This window comes from Aquarana catesbeiana, linkage group LG08 (assembly GCF_042186555.1).
Source record: "Aquarana catesbeiana isolate 2022-GZ linkage group LG08, ASM4218655v1, whole genome shotgun sequence".
NCBI lineage: Eukaryota > Metazoa > Chordata > Amphibia > Anura > Ranidae > Aquarana > Aquarana catesbeiana.
In genome coordinates this window covers 49624017-49644810 of record NC_133331.1, presented here as the reverse complement: position 1 = coordinate 49644810, position 20794 = coordinate 49624017, and the positions used below count along the sequence as shown (strand labels likewise).

General features: G+C 45.5%; 1 pseudogene; it reads right to left on the bottom strand.

The window, feature by feature from the left end:
* LOC141106664 (pancreatic lipase-related protein 2-like) overlaps nucleotides 1-4253 on the bottom strand; it is an 85006-nt pseudogene extending 80753 nt beyond the window's left edge.
* Nucleotides 4254-20794: the final 16541 nt, after the last annotated feature.

Below are 20794 nucleotides of genomic sequence, written 5' to 3'. Positions count from 1 at the left end.
AGAACCCAAAAAAAAACCTCTGACCTCGTCAAATGCTTCCTGCAGACTGCCTGCTCCTCCATCTCAATCCAGAGAGAAATTATTGTGGACCTTTTAAAATTTGCAGCTACACATAATTACTTCTGGTGGGGGAGGGGTTACCTCAAAAACAGAAGTGTGGCAATGGGGGCTAAGCATGCCCATAGTGTGGCTAATATATTTATGGCCAAATGGTAGGAGGATGTGATCTATGTCCAACAAAGGCCTGAATTAGCCAGGTGGCCACGATATATATAGAAGACATCCTCCTGCTATGGAAGGGAGACCCCACCTCTCTGGTGGGCTTTATGGAAACATGGAACCAGAACAATAGAGGTAATAAACTATGAGATGAGCCAAAAGGAGATCCATTTTTTGGATCTCACCATTAGAGTGGAGGAGGGCCGCTTGGTCACCTCTACGTTCTTTAAGTCCACAGATTGAAATGCATATATTTTGAGGGACAGCTGTGACCATCAGCCTTGGTTGAATCAGATTCCAAAGGGGCAGTTCCTTCCAATCAGACAGTAATGCACCAATTAGGAGGATTTTGATAACCAGACTGGGGTATTAACTCAAAGATTTCTGGAGAATGGCTATGATCTTGCTACTTTGAATACTACACTGAATCAAGTTAGAAATACCGATAGGGATCTATTGCTGAGAGATAGAATGGAGGGATCTATTAATGAGGGTGGTAACTCAGTCACATTTTCCCTAATTACTTTGTTTTCTACACAGCATCTTGCCATTAAAAGCATAATGCAAAAACATTGGCATATTCTACAAAATGACAGGATTCTTGGCCCCCTGCTTTTACCAAAACCTTAAGTTATTTATAGAGGTGTCCCTTCTTTGAAAAATAAAGTTGCACAAAATATTTTTGACCCCCCTTCTAGACCCTCCTTCTTCCACAATCTCACTGGGTATCATAAATGTGGGAGATGCCAGGTTTATAGTCTTATTAAATGTAAACCCCAAAAAAGCTAGAATTTTCCTCCAACGTCACTTTAAAAACATATACTGTGAGACCCTTTATCACCTATAGTACTACACGTGTAGTTTATTTACTCCAGTGCCTGTGTGGGTTACAATATGTGGGCTGTACCACTCATGCACTGAATGTCAGAGTTAATGAACATATAGCCAATATCCGAAAGGGATACAAGAATCATAGTGTCTCTCGACACTATGTTCTTGTGTATGGTAGGGAACCAGCGGGGACACTCTTCATGAGAATAGACCATTTTGTCTCCCATTGGAGAGGGTGACTCAAAGTAAGAGAATTGTCTAAGATCGAAACCAAGTGGATCTATCTTCTTAAAAGTCATACCCCACATGGGTTAAACGTTGCTTGGGATGTGAATTGTTTTTTAGATCATTTTTAAACCTGCATTTATATTATTTTTTTAATCCTGTTTTAATCAACTTTGTTATTGTTATTGTAATCTCCAGTTTCTATTTGAATGATATCTGTATTATGGTACTGAGAGAGCTTGGTTTCACTTCCTAAATAAGGTTTTTAGATACATTTGCGCTATAGGGTGGTAACTATGTAAACCGGATTTGGCCGAATTCTTTCAACTGGGGTCTCTTGTCCATTACTTCTGTCCTAGCAGGACACAAGGGCTTTTTGGTAGTATGATTTTGCACCAAAACGTGCAATGTCTCTTGATTGAGGTGATGAGGCTTGGCTTGCGTGCTGGACCGCACAAGTTGGGAAGTGAGAAGGAGGCATGGTCAGTTGTAATGGTTATATATAGCGATGATGGGATGTGACACTCATGCCCCAGAAGAAGTCTTCTAGTGACAAAACTGGTCAGGCGGACTTACAAATCCACGTCATCACATTTACCTGGAAGTGCTAGCGATCATCATTTTGTATACTGGATTTGATTCATGCTGATTTCTATCTTGGTACGGTTGGTACGTCTATGGACAGTCTAGAGCTCTCATCCCCTTCTCTTTGCTGGATATAATAGTGGATTGGGAAAAATTAGATTTATGATCTTACTTTGACCCCCCCGTAATATGGGTCTATGCTCTCTGGTAAGAGCACATCTACTGTATATATGTGGTGGTGGTGAATTCACAAGGTGGAGGGATTTTGGAGCACAAGAAATATTTCACCTGTTTCACTATTTTTGGGACTCTTCGTTTGTGTCATGAAATTGACACTTGAACCCACCGATTGATTATTTTGACTTTAGACACAGTTTATTTATGAATCTTCTTTTGTGATAATATCTCAAGTTAGTGGTGCAGCTTTATAAATTTAAATAAATTTTGATTTATTATATCATAAGCGCAGTTTAATTTTGTTATTATTTGCGTCCATGGACGTCCTCCCGAGCAAGCGCTGTCTGCAACCGAGTCTATGAGACTCGGCTTATCACAAATCAGAGTAAGGGATCGATCCCAGCCCCTTACCACGTGATCAGCTGTCAGCCAATGACGGCTGATCACATGATGTAAAAAGAAGATCGGTAATCTCTATTTTTTTTCCTCCCGAGCAAGCGCTGTCTGCAATCGAGTCTATGAGACTCGGCTTATCACAAATCAGAGTAGGGGATCGATCCCAGCCCCTTACCACATGATCAGCTGTCAGCCAATGACGGCTGATCACATGATGTAAAAAGAAGATCGGTAATCTCTATTTTTTTCCCTCACGCTGTCAGCACCTATCAGTGCCCATCAGTGCCACCTATCAGTGCCCATCAGTGCCACCTCATCAGTGCACATCAGTGAAGGAGAAAAATTACCTGTTTTCAAAATTTTAGAACAAACTATGAAACAGGTTTTTTTCTTCAAAATTTTTCCGTTCTTTTTCATTTTATTTAGAAAAAAATAAAAAACCCAGCAGCAATTAAATACCACCAAAAGAAAGCTCTATTTGTGTGAAAAAAATTATAAAGATTTCATTTGGGTACATCGTAGCATGACCGCGCAATTGTCATTCAAAGAGTGACAGCGCTGAAAGCTGAACGTTGGTCTGGGCAGGAAGGGGGTTTAAGTGCCCAGTAAGCATGTGGTTAAATAAACGACTTGTCAAAAACCGTTAACTGTTTATCTTTACTTTTGACCCTTTTTTTGGTGAATGAGTAGGGGTGCAATGTACCCCATACTTATTCACATGGGGGGCCGGGATCTGGGGGCCCCCTTGTTAAAGGGAGCTTCCAGATTCCCATAAGCCCCCGGCCCCCGGGGTTGTCAGGAAGAGGCCCTTGTCCCCATCTTTCTTTACAAATGTAATTTTTGCTGCAACATGTTCTATACAGATGCGCCACTTTACAGGCAGACTAAGGGGACCCGGGCACTATATTTAAAGGAATTTTTCATTTTTATTGTTTCATTCAAAGTGGGTGGTTCCCACTTTGAGTGAAATAATAAAAATGAAAAATTCCTTCCCACAGACCCCGACAACCACAGCCCATGGTTGTGGGGAAGAGATCCTTATCCCCATCTGCCCAAAAGCGATGCTCGCTCGTCCCCCCCCATCTCCTGTCCTGCCGGACTGCATACTGCTCAGATAAGGATCTGGTATGGATTTTGGGGGGGACCCCACTCAGTTTTTTTTTTAAATATTGGCATGGGGTTCTTCTAAGAATCCATACCAGACCAGAAGGGCCTGGTATGAATTGGGGGGGGACGGACCTCATGCTGTTTTTCCTGTGGATTTCCTTTTACCTGTCAGGGCCAGGAAATGAAGGAACATTTTCCCTCTGGGAAGCAGAGAGAAAAAAATGACAGGTTTTAACCATTACCTGCTTTATTGAACAATAGAAAAAGAAGGTTTTGACAATAGATACACCTTAAATGCCCCCAGAATCCTTCACAAGGGTTTTCAGGCCCAAGCTGTGGGAGGTCATCAAATGACCAAACTCCACTGTCATGCTGGACAGCTGAATTAAAGTCACAGGGACCTTATACAAACATATTTCTTTCTAGATATATACTGCCTTGCTGATTGTTTTTAAAGGATAGGAATTTTACAGGTTCAGTTTTCTTTAAGCACAAACATTAGATCTTACCTGGTAGGTATTGAGGTTGTCCCGGGTGTAGAGCAGGAATCGAGTATTTATCTTCTCCGGAGACCAGGGTAAACGGGGGATGGGTCTCTGCGGAGTCCATGACCAGGGAATTTTATTGGAGAAACAGCCAAGACGATCGTAACACACTTCAGCTAAGAAAAGGGGAAGAATATGAAAAATCTACAATATATATGATATATCCATCTCTATGGAAAATTTTTAAGTATAGCCTCAAGTAACAAGGCCTAAACCTAGGCATAAAAAACCATCATCCATCATCCAAAAATGATATAGGAGGAAAGGAAGGGATGGGAGCGTGAGGACAGTTGCTGAGACTGACTAGACATATACTCCAACCCACAAGGTTTTGTGGTGGACTCTCGGTACTGATACACAGAAAAATAAATCTTGGATAAAAATTAAATCATTTATTACATATAAAAAGACATACATAGATCACATTAAAACATTTCAAAAAAACAGTATACAAATACTCAAAGGTTTCTCCAAGAGATATCTGTTGATGGAATTTTTCTCATAGATTAACCAGTCCTCTACTAGTTTCATGGTACATAGACCGCTTCTTATAATAATAATATATAAAACAAATAATCAAATAAAACACAAGAACGCATAATCAAAAAATGACAGAAATATAATATGATCAGATAGGGCTCAGCGGTAACATTGAGAAGTTGCTTAACCAACACGTCAATTGCCAGGTACAAAGCCAAGCCGCTCAAAAGGCTCCTCCGGGGACAGACAAGGTGGATTGTGCAGAATTCAATCTAAATAGGAGTAGGAATACATATATACAGAACGGTTGGTAAAGTATTCCCCATAAGGGGATTGTATAGTGCACTGGGAGGGGAAGGAGGCGGGGGGGAGAAAAGGCAAAGGGGGGAAAGAAAGGAGGTGGGGAAAAAAAGGGGAGGAGAGAAAGATAAAAAAAGGAAGAAAAGGGGGGGTTGTACAGAAGGGGGGGGGAAGAAGGGAAGCCTGGGGGGGATAAAGAAGGGGGAGAGGGGGCGGGAGGGGGAAAAGGTGTTGGAGGGTAGGGTAGGTTAGTTGTTGGGTGAGGATGTGAAGGGGGAGGGGGAAGATGGGGGTGAGGGGAATGGGTGGTAAGGGAGAGAAATATTCAAAGAATATATACAAAACTTCAGGGGGGAGAGAAAAGGGCAAAGCAGGCAGAAAGAGGGAAGGCAAGCAACGAGACCATATATAAGGTATCTCAGGTGGTGGTGGCTGGAATATGCCGTAATCCCACATCACCAGAGGATAATTGCAAGCTGAACCCAAGCACCCCCTAGCGGAGTGCAATTCCTCTAACGGGACTTTTTTCGGGGTTACCTCTAATAAAGTAGAAAGTAGTAGAAGTTTTTAGATATGTATAAAAGTATTACAGTTTATTGATTTAACATCTAAAAATCATTACACATGACCTAACCATATATACAATAAAATGGATGCATGTAAATGGGAAGAAATAATTCTATGAATAAATGACCAAATGCAATGATACAGGTAAGTAAAAAAAACAACGATCATAGAAACCCGACGTTTCGAGGTAAGCAAAGGGGTTGACCTCTTCTTCAGGTGTAACGACAATTGGTCAAAATGGGTATTTCATCCCTTAAAGTTCATATAATCATTCCCAAGGGCATTATCAGCATCCAGTGTGAATCAAGAGTTTGCCGTCCGCCATGGCCACACAGGGATCACAGAACCGAGGTTCAAGGAGATAGGGAGGAGGCCAAGTGGATCACAGGAATAAGAACCAGGGTAGACTGAGGTTGCTTCACAAAGGATATCCCCAATACAGGAACAGACACAGTCCCCCCCCCCCTTTTTTTTCTTTTTTTTTTTTTTCCTTCCTTCACTGCGGAGGCTTGAGACAGCCTGCTAGATGGAGTTGGAGGGTGGGGGGGTATAATCCTGCTAAAAAATGGGGGTAAGTGGAACCAGATCAGGGGTCCCAATCTAAGCAGCAAGGAGGTATTTAAATAATACCCCAGATCAAAGTGGGCAGGACTCCAAAACAGCTGCTACTGACACCACACAGACGTGCTTGGAGGAAGTAAAGACAGGCAGACTCATGCGGACTTACACCCAACCAGGGAACCTGCATACCTGTTTTGGAGTCCTGCCCACTTTGATCTGGGGTATTATTTAAATACCTCCTTGCTGCTTAGATTGGGACCCCTGATCTGGTTCCACTTACCCCCATTTTTTAGCAGGATTATACCCCCCACCCTCCAACTCCATCTAGCAGGCGGTCTCAAGCCTCCGCAGTGAAGGAAGGAAAAAAAAAAAAAAAGGGGGGGGGGGGACTGTGTCTGTTCCTGTATTGGGGATATCCTTTGTGAAGCAATCTCAGTCTACCCTGGTTCTTATTCCTGTGATCCACTTGGCCTCCTCCCTATCTCCTTGAACCTCGGTTCTGTGATCCCTGTGTGGCTGTGGCGGACGGCAAACTCTTGATTCACACTGGATGCTGATAATGCCCTTGGGAATGACTATATGAACTTTAAGGGATGAAATACCCATTTTGACCAATTGTCGTTACCCCTGAAGAAGAGGTCAACCCCTTTGCTTACCTCGAAATGTCGGGTTTCTATGATCGTTGGTTTTTTACTTACCTGTATCATTGCATTTGGTCATTTATTCATAGAATTATTTCTTCCCATTTACATGCATCCATTTTATTGTATATATGGTTAGGTCATGTGTAATGATTTTTAGATGTTAAATCAATAAACTATAATACTTTTATACATAACTAAAAACTTCTACTACTTTCTACTTTATTAGAGGTAACCCCGAAAAAAGTCCCGTTAGAGGAATTGCACTCTGCTAGGGGGTGCTTGGGTTTGGTAAAAAATTGGGATGGGGGCTCACCTCTAGAAATAAACAGTGCCTACTGGGACGACACCTCCCTCCATTGCAAGCTGAAGGTTAATTGCACATTAAGCAAGCACCTGGTAAGGGATCCCTCTATCTGTAGCCAAGCTAAAGCCTATAGGAGCCAGACGGTCTGTAAAAATAGAACCATTATAGCGTTCATGCGGGAAAAGGGGCAGGGAGTAAACCCACCCACGACTGGCCGCAAATATCCCAGTCTTACTTTCCTCCTGGTTGCCGGTCATGACTCCCCTGGAGAAAAATACCAGCTGTGCTCACCAGTTGGCCTAGGCCCACTAAATGAGCTCCCCAACCCGGAAGCCGTGCACACGCCACCTGACGGCGGCGCGTGACGTCATCAGGTCTAGCTACCCGCACTGTGCAGGTGCGAGATAATACGCTACTGCGCAAGCGCACCCCGACTATGTCAAATGGGCTGGAAAGCCCAAAACTCAGGCAGCGCAAGAGAGGGGTGGTTCCCACAAGGAGAAACATCCTCACCAGGGGAGTCACATGTCTGCCGCTGGGGAGAAAAAACAAGCAGCCAGGGAGAGACTGGCTAGGCGTGCAGGGAAAGCAACAACCCAAATTAATTTCGTCAAATATACACAACATTAGTACATATAAAAGACACATTAATTACAAAAAATAATGAGGGGCTGAATAATCCCAAATCTATAATACAGAACTTTATTTGTAAACAAAACATTTTGGAAATTTGACTATTACTAACCTAGTTCAAGGGCAGGTATGGACGGCCAGGTAACCTGAGGTGTACTAGGCCAGTGGGGAATTGCTGCAATAATTGACAGGGGTACACAAAGGAAACAAATGGGAAAAGGGTGACTTGGATAGGATAGGACAAGAAGGATAGGGAGGGGGGAGGGGAATGGGAAGGTAGGGGGAGGAAGGGAACGGAGTAGAAGGGAGGGGCGGGGGAAGGGGGAAAAAATTGCAAAAACCTACAAGAGCGGTTTATTAGATATCATCTCGTTGAGGCGGTGGAGGGGTGGTAGCATTGAGACTTTCGATCCACAGAGTTTCTCTTTGTAAAATCGTCCTATCCCAATCACCCCCTCTAGGGCTCTGTTAGACTACTTCAAGAATTAAAAATTTGACAGCTATAACATCAAAGGCGGTGGTGCAGTCCAATGTGTCAGCCTATGGTGGTAAGTTCACCATTGCCAGAATAGTATAGGTGGTCTCCGATTCTCTGTCGGAGTTCTCGTATTGTTTGGCATACATAGAAGACATTACACTTACACAGCATAAGGTAAATCACCCCCATAGTGCCACAATTCGAAAAGATACGAGGTACAAAAGTTTCCCTGTTGGGTAACTGGAACCTCCTCTCCTCGAGAATCTAGGGGCAGCGGGGACAATCCCCACATTGGAAGGTTCCACTAGGTCCTGTGGCAGATGGCTTGGATGGTTGGTAATGGCTGTTAGTCAAACGGTCTCTTAACGAGGATGCTCTCCAGAACACCAGTTCTGGAGTAGATCTCAGATGTCTGCTCAGGAAATTGTGGTCCATCAGTAAATGCCAATGGTTGGATAGTATGATTCTGAGTTGTTGATGTGCTTAGTGATGACTTTAACTGTATCTGTTGATCGGGATTTGGGTGAGGTATACAGTAAAGAGCTCCTGGTACGTGCTAGTGCACAATTAAACGCTTTTCTTAGATTAGTACGCAAATAACCTCTGAGTAAAAGACGGTCACGTAAAGCATTGGCTCAAATCCTGAAATCTGTCTCTAGAGTACAATTTCTTCGTATGCACAATTATTGCGCATACGGAATGCTCCGCACTAGTGGATGTGGGTAGGCACTAGAAGCATGGAGCAGCGTATTACCAGCCGTTGGTTTGCAGAACAGGTCTGTGCCTATTGTACAGTCCTGTTGTTTAACGATAGAGAGATCCAAAAAAGGGATCCAACTATTGTCAAAACTAAATGTAAAGTTGAGGTTAAAACTATTGTCGTTCAAGGCCTGAATAAACTCCAACAGCTTTTCTCTGGTACCTGTCCATACTATGAACAGGTCATCTATGTACCTGTAAAATAACAGAACATGTTCAAGGAAATGTGTGTAACGATCATCAGAAGTTATATGTCTCTCCCACCCGCCCAGATACAAATTAGCATATGCCGGGGCACAAGATTTCCCCATAGCGACTCCTTGAGTCTGTAAATACAATTGATCATTAGGGATGAGCCGAACACCCCCCCCCGGTTCGGTTCGCACCAGAACCTGCGAACGGACCGAAAGTTCGCACGAACGTTAGAACCCCATTGACGTCTATGGGACTCGAACGTTCGAAATCAAAAGTGCTCATTTTAAAGGCTAATTTGCATGGTATTGTCCTAAAAAGGGTTTGGGGACCCGGGTCCTACCCCAGGGGACATGTATCAATGCAAAAAAAACTTTTAAAAACGTCCGTTTTTTCGGGAGCAGTGATTTTAATGATGCTTAAAGTAAAAAAAAAAAAAGTGAAATATTCCTTTAAATATCGTACCTGAGGGGTGTCTATAGTATGCCTGTAAAGTGACGCGTGTTTCCCGTGTTTAGAACAGTCCCTGCACCAAATGTCATTTTTAAAGGAAAAAATCTCATTTAAAACTGATTGCGGGTTTAATGTATTGTCGGGTCCTGGTAATATGGATGAAAATCAGTGAGACAAACGGCATGGGTACCCCCCAGTCCATTACCAGGCCCTTTGGGTCTTGTATGGATATTAAGGGGAACCCCGCACCAAAATTAAAATAAGGAAAGGTGTGGGGCCACCAGGCCCTATATACTCTGAACAGCAGTATACAGGCTGTAGGTTTGTTGTTAAGTAGAATCTCTTTGTAATTTTGAACGGGTACATTTTTAACGTGTTTAGCTCCAGCCAAAAAATCTTTTTTAAGCTTTTTGGAAAACATAGGGAAGGGTTATCACCCCTGTGACATTTGTTTTGCTGTCTTTCCTCCTCTTCAGAAGATTTCACCTCACTTTTTGTCCCAATGGATTGGAAAGCATCAGTGGAAAGGAGAAATGTTTTTCCCATATTAACTCTTACAGGAGAGAATTTCCCTTCCTAGGGGTAGATTTATTCTCACTTCCTGTTGTCTCCTTCCGTTTGCAAGTAGGAGTCGTTTGTAAGTTAGTTGTTTGAAAGTAGGGTCCTGCCCTATATACTCAGCAGAAATTTGGGCCTTAGGTGTTGCTGTGGCCACAACACTGTAAGCCCTCACAGGGCTCTGCTGTGAAATATTAGATCAAGAATTGTAATTACATGCCCCTGTTGAACAGGAGCTGAAAAATTAGGCCTTAGGCACTGGTGCTGGTGCCACAACACTGCAAACCCTCACAGACACTCTAGTTGGAATGCAGGAACGAGCCCTGCTGCAAAGTATTGCATCAAAAATTGTAATTACACGCCCCTGTTAAACAAGGGCTGAAAAATTGGGCCTTAGGCACTGGTGCTGGTGCCACAACACTGCAACCCCTCACAGACACTCTACTTGGAATGCAGGAACGAGCCCTGCTGCAAAGTATTACATCAAAAATCGTAATTACACGCCCCTGTTAAACAGGGGCTGAAAAATTGTGCCTTAGGCACTGGTGGTGGCACCCAGAACCAAAAATGTTCTTACAAGCTATCAGTGTGATGATTGAGGAGGAAGAGGATAATTACTCAGGGATAGTCACTCAGCATCAGCATAGGCAGTCTTTGAAGGGATCTGAGATTTCAAAAAAAATTATTCGGTTACATCAGCATCAGGTGCTTGGTAGCTGGTGGTGATCCAAGACTCATTCATTTTTATGAAGGTCAGTCGATCGACCGAGTCAGTGGACAGACGCACCCTGTGATCGGTTACCACGCCTCCAGCAGCACTGAATGTGCGTTCCGAAAGAACGCTGGATGCAGGACAGGCCAGTAGCTCAATTGCATACTGTGCAAGCTCTGGCCAGTGATCCATCCTCAAGACCCAGTAACCCAGAGGATTTTCGGTGGGAAAGGTGTCCAAGTCTGATCTTGCCCCTAGGTATTCCTGCACCATGTAAAACAGACGCTGGCGATGGTTGCTGGAACCGATCATACCTTGGGGCTGCGGACCAAAAAATTGTCTGAACGCATCGGTCAGACGGCCACCTTCTCCACCGCTCCTTCTTTGACTGACCGAAGCCTCAGCAACATGTTGTCCAGAAACAGGAGTTTGTAACCTCCCAGTCTCTGGGAACGCGTTGCACAGACCTTTCTGCAAGGCCTCCCGAAGATGTTTCATCCTCTGCTCCCTCTGCGATGGCAAGATAAGGTCCGCAACCTTACCCTTGTAACGTGGATCAAGGAGGGTTGCCAGCCAGTATTGGTCCTTCTCCTTGATACCACGAATACGAGGATCCTTACGCAGGCTTTGCAGGATCAGGGAGGCCATGCAGCGTAGGTTTGCTGAGGCATTCGGTCCGGAGTCCTCTGGGTCACTAAGGACGACATGGTCCGCAGCCACCTCCTCCCAGCCACGTACAAGTCCATGTGTTTCTTGGGACTGATCCCTTAAAGACTGCTGCTGATGCTGAGTGCCAGGCTCCACCTCCATACTGACACAATCTTCCTCCTCCTCCTCCTCCTCTTCCTCCTCGTCCTCTTCCTGTGTAATCGGCGGGCACGCAGGAACACTGTCTGGATAAAGGGGCGCTTGAGAGCTAAGGAAGTCCTCCTCTTCCTGCCTCTGTTCTGCCTCAAGTGCCCTGTCCATTATTCCACGCAGCGTGTGCTCCAACAGGTGGACAAGGGGGACAGTGTCACTGATGCATGCACTGTCACTGCTCACCATCCTCGTGGCCTCCTCAAATGGTGACAGGACAGTGCATGCATCCCTGATCATGGCCCACTGGCGTGGGGAAAAAAAACCAAGCTCCCCTGACCCTGTCCTGGTGCCATAGTCGCACAGGTACTCATTGATGGCCCTCTGCTGCGTGTGCAGCCGCTGCAGCATGGCCAACGTTGAGTTCCACCTGGTGGGCATGTCACAGATTAGGCGGTTCTTGGGCAGGTTAAACTCCTTTTGGAGGTCCGTCAGCCGAGCACTGGCATTATATGACCGGCGGAAATGCACACAGACTTTCCTGGCCTGCCTCAGGACATCCTGTAAGCCCGGGTACCTGCCCAAGAACCGCTGCACCACCAAGTTAAGGACGTGAGCCAAACAGGGCACATGGGTCATTTGTCCCTGTCGGAGGGCAGAGAGGAGGTTGGTGCCATTGTCGCAAACCACCATTCCTGCCTTAAGTTGGCGTGGCTTCAAACACCTCTGAACCTGCCCCTGCAGAGCTGACAGAACCTCTGCCCCAGTGTGGCTCCTGTCCCCCAAGCACACCAGCTCAAGCACCGCATGGCATCTTTTGGCCTGCGTACTTGCGTAGCCCCTTGAACGACTACGGAGCACCGCTGGTTCCGAGGAAGAGGCCATGGAGGAAGAAGAAGAGGAGGGGGTGGAGGAGAGAGGTGTGTCACAATCATTAGCATTTTGGAGGCGTGGTGGCGGAACAACCTCCAACACTACTGCACCTTGTCCTGCATCCTTCCCAGCTGCCAGCAGAGTCACCCAATGTGCCGTGAAGCTTAGGTAACGTCCCTGTCCATGCCTGCTGGACCATGAGTCAGCGGTAATATGCACCTTACCGCTGACCGCCCTGTCCAGCGAGGCATGGACATTGCCTTCCACATGCTGGTAGAGAGCCGGAATCGCCTTCCGTGAGAAAAAGTGGCGTTTGGGTACCTGCCACTGAGGAACCGCACATTCCACAAACTCACGGAAGGGGGCAGAGTCTACCAACTGAAAAGGCAGAAGTTGAAGTGCTAGCAATTTTGCCAAGCTAGCATTCAACCGTTGGGCATGTGGATGGCTGGGAGCAAACTTCTTTCGGCGGTGCAGCAGCTGGGGCAGGAAAATTTGCCTGGTACAATCTGACGTCGGTGTACCAAAATCAGATTGCCCACAAGTACGTGGCTGTGACACACCTAATTCTACACCTTCATTCCTCTCAGTGCAGGTCTCAGAGAGGACTGAAGGTCTAGTGGGGTTGGAAATCTCAGCTGATGAGGAGCAAGCAGAGGTCCTCTTTGTTCTTTGGTGTGGGTCTTTTAGATACGCTTGCCAACGAACTGCATGGCAGGTCAACATATGTCTGGTCAAGCATGTGGTACCCAAGCGGGAGATGTTTTGGCCACGCGAGATACGCTTGAGACATATGTTGCAAATAGCAGCGGTGCGATCTGATGCACTCGTCTCAAAAAAGGCCCACACCAAAGAACTTTTTGAATAACGCGCAGAAACTGCAGCGCCCGTCACATGTGGAGCTTTGGGGTGTGATGCAGTCAATGTGCTGCCCTTAGGCTGGCCCCTGGAGGGCATCCTGCCTCGTTGGTGATGTGCCGCCTCCTCCTCCTCCTCCTCTCTCCTATCAGGCACCCACGTTGAGTCAGTGACCTCATCATCCCCTCCCTCCTCATCACTGGAGCAAACCTGGCAGTATGCTGCAGCAGGGGGAGCATGACTGCCAGATTGCTGTCCTTCTTGGGCACCCCCTCTGTCCGTGCTCGTGTTACTGCCTTCATCAAGCTCGGTATCATCATCAGAGCCTTCCAAACGCTGGGCATCCTCCTGGAGCATGTACCCAACACTGTGGTCAAACAGTTCGAGGGACTCCTCAGGAGGACATGGTGGGGCTAGGGAAGGAGTCACTGATGACATTGAGCCGAGGGAAGAGGCCGCTGCTTTGCCAGACAAAGTACCCTGGGCATGGGTGAGAGAGGATGAGGAGGATGAGGACGGCTTGGTCATCCACTCGACCAAGTCTTCCGCATGTTGCGGCTCAACATGGCCAGCTGCCGAAAAAAAGGCCAAGCGTGTCCCATGGCCACGTGCTGATGAGGATGCACCGTCTCCACGACCAGCACTAGACACAGAGCCTGCTTGCCCTCTCTTATTGGCTTGTGACTGTCTGCCTCTCCTTCTTGGCCTTCCAGACATACTAATGGCCTGTAGCTGCACTAAGCTGGGATAGATATATATATATATATATATATATATATATATATATGTACTGATACTGCAGCTAGCAAAATCAACTGCCTGCCTGTAGTATGAGAACACCACCAACCTTCTACAGGTAGCTTTAGCTGAACACTGTGAGGTGGACGCACCCCACTAACTTGTAGGTTTAGCAGAACACTGTGAGCAGGACGCACTGCACTAACTGTAAATAGTCTAGCTGCCTGACTGTGGTACTAATAGGATCAAAAGAACACCAGCAATTTTCTTCAGGTAGCTGTATTTACTGTAACAAGACAAGCCTGCCTGTCAGTAAGAAGATAACAGAAACGGATCTAGCTGAACACTGTGAGCAGGACGCACCCCACTAGCTTGTAGGTTTAGCTGAACACTGTGAGGTGGACGCACCCCACTAACTTGTAGGTTTAGCTGAACACTGTGAACAGGACGCACCCCACTAACTTGCAGGTTTAGCTGAACACTGTGAACAGGACACACCACACTAACTTGTAGGTTTAGCTGAACACTGTGAGCAGGACGCACCCCACTAACTTGTAGGTTTAGCTGAACACTGTGAGCAGGACGCACTGCACTAACTGTAAATAGTCTAGCTGTCTGACTGTGGTACTAATAGGATCAAAAGAACATCAGTAATTTTCTTTAAAATACTGTAACAAGACAAGCCTGCCTGTCAGTAAGAAGATAACAGGAACGGATCTAGCTGAACACTGTGAGCAGGACGCACCCCACTAGCTTGTAGGTTTAGCTGAACACTGTGAGGTGGACGCACCCCACTAACTTATAGGTTTGGCTGAACACTGTGAGCAGGACACACCCCACTAACTTGTAGGTTTAGCAGAACACTGTGAGCAGGACGCATTGCACTAACTGTAAATAGTCTAGCTGCCTGACTGTGGTACTAATAGGATCAAAAGAACACCAGCAATTTTCTTTAAAATACTGTAACAAGACAAGCCTGCCTGTCAGTAAGAAGATAACAGGAACGGATCTAGCTGAACACTGTGAGCAGGACGCACCCCACTAGCTTGTAGGTTTAGCTGAACACTGTGAGGTGGACGCACCCCACTAACTTGTAGGTTTAGCTGAACACTGTGAGCAGGACGCACCCCACTAACTTGTAGGTTTAGCAGAACACTGTGAGCAGGACGCACTGCACTAACTGTAAATAGTCTAGCTGCCTGACTGTGGTACTAATAGGATCAAAAGAACACCAGCAATTTTCTTCAGGTAGCTGTATTTACTGTAACAAGACAAGCCTGCCTGTCAGTAAGAAGATAACAGGAACGGATCTAGCTGAACACTGTGAGCAGGACGCACCCCACTAGCTTGTAGGTTTAGCTGAACACTGTGAGGTGGACGCACCCCACTAACTTGTAGGTTTAGCTGAACACTGTGAGCAGGACGCACCCCACTAACTTGTAGGTTTAGCAGAATACTGTGAGCAGGACGCACTGCACTAACTGTAAATAGTCTAGCTGCCTGACTGTGGTACTAATAGGATCAAAAGAACACCAGCAATTTTCTTCAGGTAGTTGTATTTACTGTAACAAGACAAGCCTGCCTGTCAGTAAGAAGATAACAGAAACGGATCTAGCTGAACACTGTGAGCAGGACGCACCCCACTAGCTTGTAGGTTTAGCTGAACACTGTGAGGTGGACGTACCCCACTAACTTGTAGGTTTAGCTGAACACTGTGAGCAGGACGCACCACACTAACTTGTAGGTTTAGCAGAACACTGTGAGCAGGACGCACTGCACTAACTGTAAATAGTCTAGCTGCCTGACTGTGGTACTAATAGGATCAAAAGAACACCAGCAATTTTCTTCAGGTTGCTGTATTTACTGTAACAAGACAAGCCTGCCTGTCAGTAAGAAGATAACAGAAACAGATCTAGCTGAACACTGTGAGCAGGACGCACCCCACTAGCTTGTAGGTTTAGCTGAACACTGTGAGGTGGATGCACCCCACTAACTTATAGGTTTGGCTGGACACTGTGAGCAGGACACACCCCACTAACTTGTAGGTTTAGCAGAACACTGTGAGCAGGACGCATTGCACTAACTGTAAATAGTCTAGCTGCCTGACTGTGGTACTAATAGGATCAAAAGAACACCAGCAATTTTCTTTAAAATACTGTAACAAGACAAGCCTGCCTGTCAGTAAGAAGATAACAGGAACGGATCTAGCTGAACACTGTGAGCAGGACGCACCCCACTAGCTTGTAGGTTTAGCTGAACACTGTGAGGTGGACGCACCCCACTAACTTGTAGGTTTAGCTGAACACTGTGAGCAGGACGCACCCCACTAACTTGTAGGTTTAGCAGAACACTGTGAGCAGGACGCACTGCACTAACTGTAAATAGTCTAGCTGCCTGACTGTGGTACTAATAGGATCAAAAGAACACCAGCAATTTTCTTCAGGTAGCTGTATTTACTGTAACAAGACAAGCCTGCCTGTCAGTAAGAAGATAACAGGAACGGATCTAGCTGAACACTGTGAGCAGGACGCACCCCACTAGCTTGTAGGTTTAGCTGAACACTGTGAGGTGGACGCACCCCACTAACTTGTAGGTTTAGCTGAACACTGTGAGCAGGACGCACCCCACTAACTTGTAGGTTTAGCAGAATACTGTGAGCAGGACGCACTGCACTAACTGTAAATAGTCTAGCTGCCTGACTGTGGTACTAATAGGATCAAAAGAACACCAGCAATTTTCTTCAGGTAGTTGTATTTACTGTAACAAGACAAGCCTGCCTGTCAGTAAGAAGATAACAGAAACGGATCTAGCTGAACACTGTGAGCAGGACGCACCCCACTAGCTTGTAGGTTTAGCTGAACACTGTGAGGTGGACGTACCCCACTAACTTGTAGGTTTAGCTGAACACTGTGAGCAGGACGCACCACACTAACTTGTAGGTTTAGCAGAACACTGTGAGCAGGACGCACTGCACTAACTGTAAATAGTCTAGCTGCCTGACTGTGGTACTAATAGGATCAAAAGAACACCAGCAATTTTCTTCAGGTTGCTGTATTTACTGTAACAAGACAAGCCTGCCTGTCAGTAAGAAGATAACAGAAACGGATCTAGCTGAACACTGTGAGCAGGACGCACCCCACTAGCTTGTAGGTTTAGCTGAACACTGTGAGGTGGACGCACCCCACTAACTTGTAGGTTTAGCTGAACACTGTGAGCAGGACGCACCCCACTTACTTGTAGGTTTAGCAGAACACTGTGGGGAGGACGCACTGCACTAACTGTAAATAGTCTAGCTGCCTGACTGTGGTACTAATAGGATCAAAAGAACACCAGTAATTTTCTTTAAAATACTGTAACAAGACAAGCCTGCCTGTCAGTAAGAAGATAACAGGAACGGATCTAGCTGAACACTGTGAGCAGGACACACTGCACTAAATGTAAATAGTCTAGCTGCCTGACTGTGGTACTAATAGGATTTAAAAGAACACCAGTAATTTTCTTCAAAATACTGTAACAAGACAAGCCTGCCTGTCAGTAGGAATATAACAGGAACGGATCTAGCTGAACACTGTGAGCAGGACGCACTGCACTAAATGTAAATAGTCTAGAAGATAACAGGAACGGATCTAGCTAAACTGAATACAGTGTATATATATATATATGCAACACCTGGGATGCATATATATACACAATACACTTTAAGTGCAGCTAACTGACTGACTGTCCTGCCTAATCTAGCTAACTCAAATGAAATGACACTGTCTCTCTCTCTCTCTAAGCACACCGGAACACACTGCACAGGGCCGCCGTGTAGGCGGCCTTATATAGTGTGGGGCGTGTACTAAATCCCCTGAGCCATAATTGGCCAAAGCCTCCTTGGCTTTGGCCAATTATGGCTCTCTGTTAAGGCGGCGCTGTGATTGGCCAAGCATGCGGGTCATAGTGCATGCTTGGCCAATCATCAGCAAGCAATGCACTGCGATGCCGCAGTGAATTATGGGCCGTGACGCGCAACACGAATTTGGCGCGAACGGCCCATATCGTTCGCAATTCGACGAACGATCAAACAGCCGATGTTCGTGTCGAACATGGGTTCGACTCGAACACGAAGCTCATCCCTATTGATCATTGAAAGTAAAATAGTTTTTAGTCAAAATTAAATGTAGTATTCGCAAAATTAATTGGTTCAGGGGCCAAGAGGTCTGTTCTTGTTCTCTGAGGAAGGAACCAGCCATCCAGACACCCTGCTCGTGGGGGATACTCGAGTACAAGGCCTCAATATCTATAGCCACGAGCAGGGTGTCCGGAGGGATCTGGATCCCCTTGATATGTATCAAGTAGTATCATGTATATAGGAAGGGAGGCTCTGGACATCAGGCATTAAGAAAGCGTCTACAAATTTGCTGGCATTGTCTATGAATGATCCTTTTCCAGAAACAATTGGTCTACCGGAAGGTATCTGAAAATTTTTGTGGGTTTTAGGAAGGGTATAGAAGGTGGGGACATGTGGAAATTTGGGAACCAGGAACTCCAGGGTCTCCTTGTCAATAAGGCCCTCATAGAAGGCCCCAGTGCAAAGATCCAGAGTTCTGAGGCAAACGTGGAAATGAGGGCAGAGGCAATGGATTTGTACCAGTTGTGGTTGTTCAAAACAGTCAGGCACATTGATTGATACTGGGTATGTGTCATTAAATCAATGTTACCACCTTTGTCCGATTGTTTGATAACAATAACATTCAAGGTGGATGGCAAAGTCCTGCCTGCTGTGCTGTTGTATTCTGGCAGTGGGACTCCTCCTCTGTCAGAATACATTGATCAGATTGGCTGCATGCGCTGATCGAGCGAAATTTTAGCGAAATTTTACCAACAGTCCCGTTCGGGAGGAGTTGATCATTAGATTGACTCCTATTGAACGGGAACAGCCATAGATGGATTGAAATTCAGTGGCTCATCTATTGTCAGCCTAAGCCTAAATGTGTGCGAGTGACGGTCTGGCTCTCCAACGTGTTGCCAGAACAGGGTGTTTTGACCCTTGCTGCAGCACTTACTATCCTACTATTCTGTCCTTGGGGATATTTTCCCTCATTACCTGTCCCAGTGACATCATTAGAAGTAATGGGAGTAGTGGCTGTCATCAGGACAAAAAGACGCAAACCACAATAAAAATAAATTTATCAGAAGTTTGAACCCTTCCCATTGTGCTCACTATTTATGTTTATCTTTGTTCTAGTTGGAGAGATTTTCAAGTCTTTACAAAGGTGACAATCTGAGTAATATGGGATAGGCAAAATTCATTTTGCGAATACTATATTTCATTTTGACTAAAAATGATTTTACTTTCAATGATCAATTGTATTTACAGACTCAAGGAGTCGCTATGGGGACATCTTGTGCCCCAGCATATGCTAATTTGTATCTGGGCGGGTGGGAGAGACATATAACTTCTGACGATCGTTACACACATTTCCTTTAACATGTTCTGTTATGGTACAGGTACATAGTATGGACCGGTACCAATGACAAACTGTTGGAGTTTATTCAGGCCTTGAACGACAATAGTTTTAACCTCAACTTTACATTTAGTTTTGACAATAGTCGGATCCCTTTTTTGGATCTCTCTATCGTCAAACAACAGGACTGTACAATAGGCACAGACCTGTACTGCAAACCAATGGCTGGTAATACGCTTCTCCACGCGTCTAGTGCCCACCCACATCCACTAGTGTGGAACATTTCGTATGCGCAATTTTTGCTCCTACGAAGAAATTGCACTCTAGAGACAGATTTCAGGGTTCAAGCCAATGCTTTATGTGACCGTCTTTTACTCAGAGGTTATTCACGTACTAATCTAAGAAAAGCATTTAATCGAGCACTAGCACATACCAGGAGCTCTTTACTGTATACCTCACCCAAACCCCCATCAACAGATACAATTAAATTCATCACTAAATACTCTACCCATCATCAACAACTCAGAATGACACTAACCAACCATTGGCATTTACTGACAGACCACCATGTCCTGAGCAGATATGTGAGATCTACTCCAGAACTGGTGTTCCGGAGAGCATCCTCTTTAAGAGACCGTTTGACTAACAGCCATTACCAACCATCCAAGCAATCTGTCGCAGGACCTAGTGGAACCTTCCAATGTGGGGATTGTCCCCGCTGCCCCTTGATTCTCGAGGAGAGGAGGTTCCAGTTACCCAATGGTGAAACTTTTTCACCTCGTATCTTTTCCAATTGTGGCACTATTGGGGTGATTTACCTTATGTTCTGTAAGTGTAATGCCTTCTATGTAGGCAAAACAATACGAGAATTCCGACAGAGAATTGGGGACCACCTATATTATTCCGGCAATGGTAAACTTACCACCGTAGGCCGACACATTGGACTTTGATGTTATGGCTGTCAAATTTTTGGTTCTTGAGGTAGTCCTACAGAGCCTACTAAAGGGGGTGATTGGGATAGGAAGATTTTACAGGCCTCAATAAGATGATATCTTATAAACCGTTCTTGTAGGTTTTCACAATTTTTCCCCCCTACCCCCCCGCCCCCTCTCTTCTACTCTGTCCCCTTCCTCCCCCTACCTTCCCATTCCCCTCCCCCCCATCCTATTCTTCTTGCCCTATCCTATCCAAGTCACACTTATCCCATGGGTTTCCTTTGTGTACCCCTGTCAATTATTGCAGCAATTCCCCACTGGCCTACTACACATCAGGTTACCTGGCTGTCCATACCTGCCCTTGAACTAGGTTAGTAATAGTAACATTTCCAAAATGTTTTGTTTACAAATAAAGT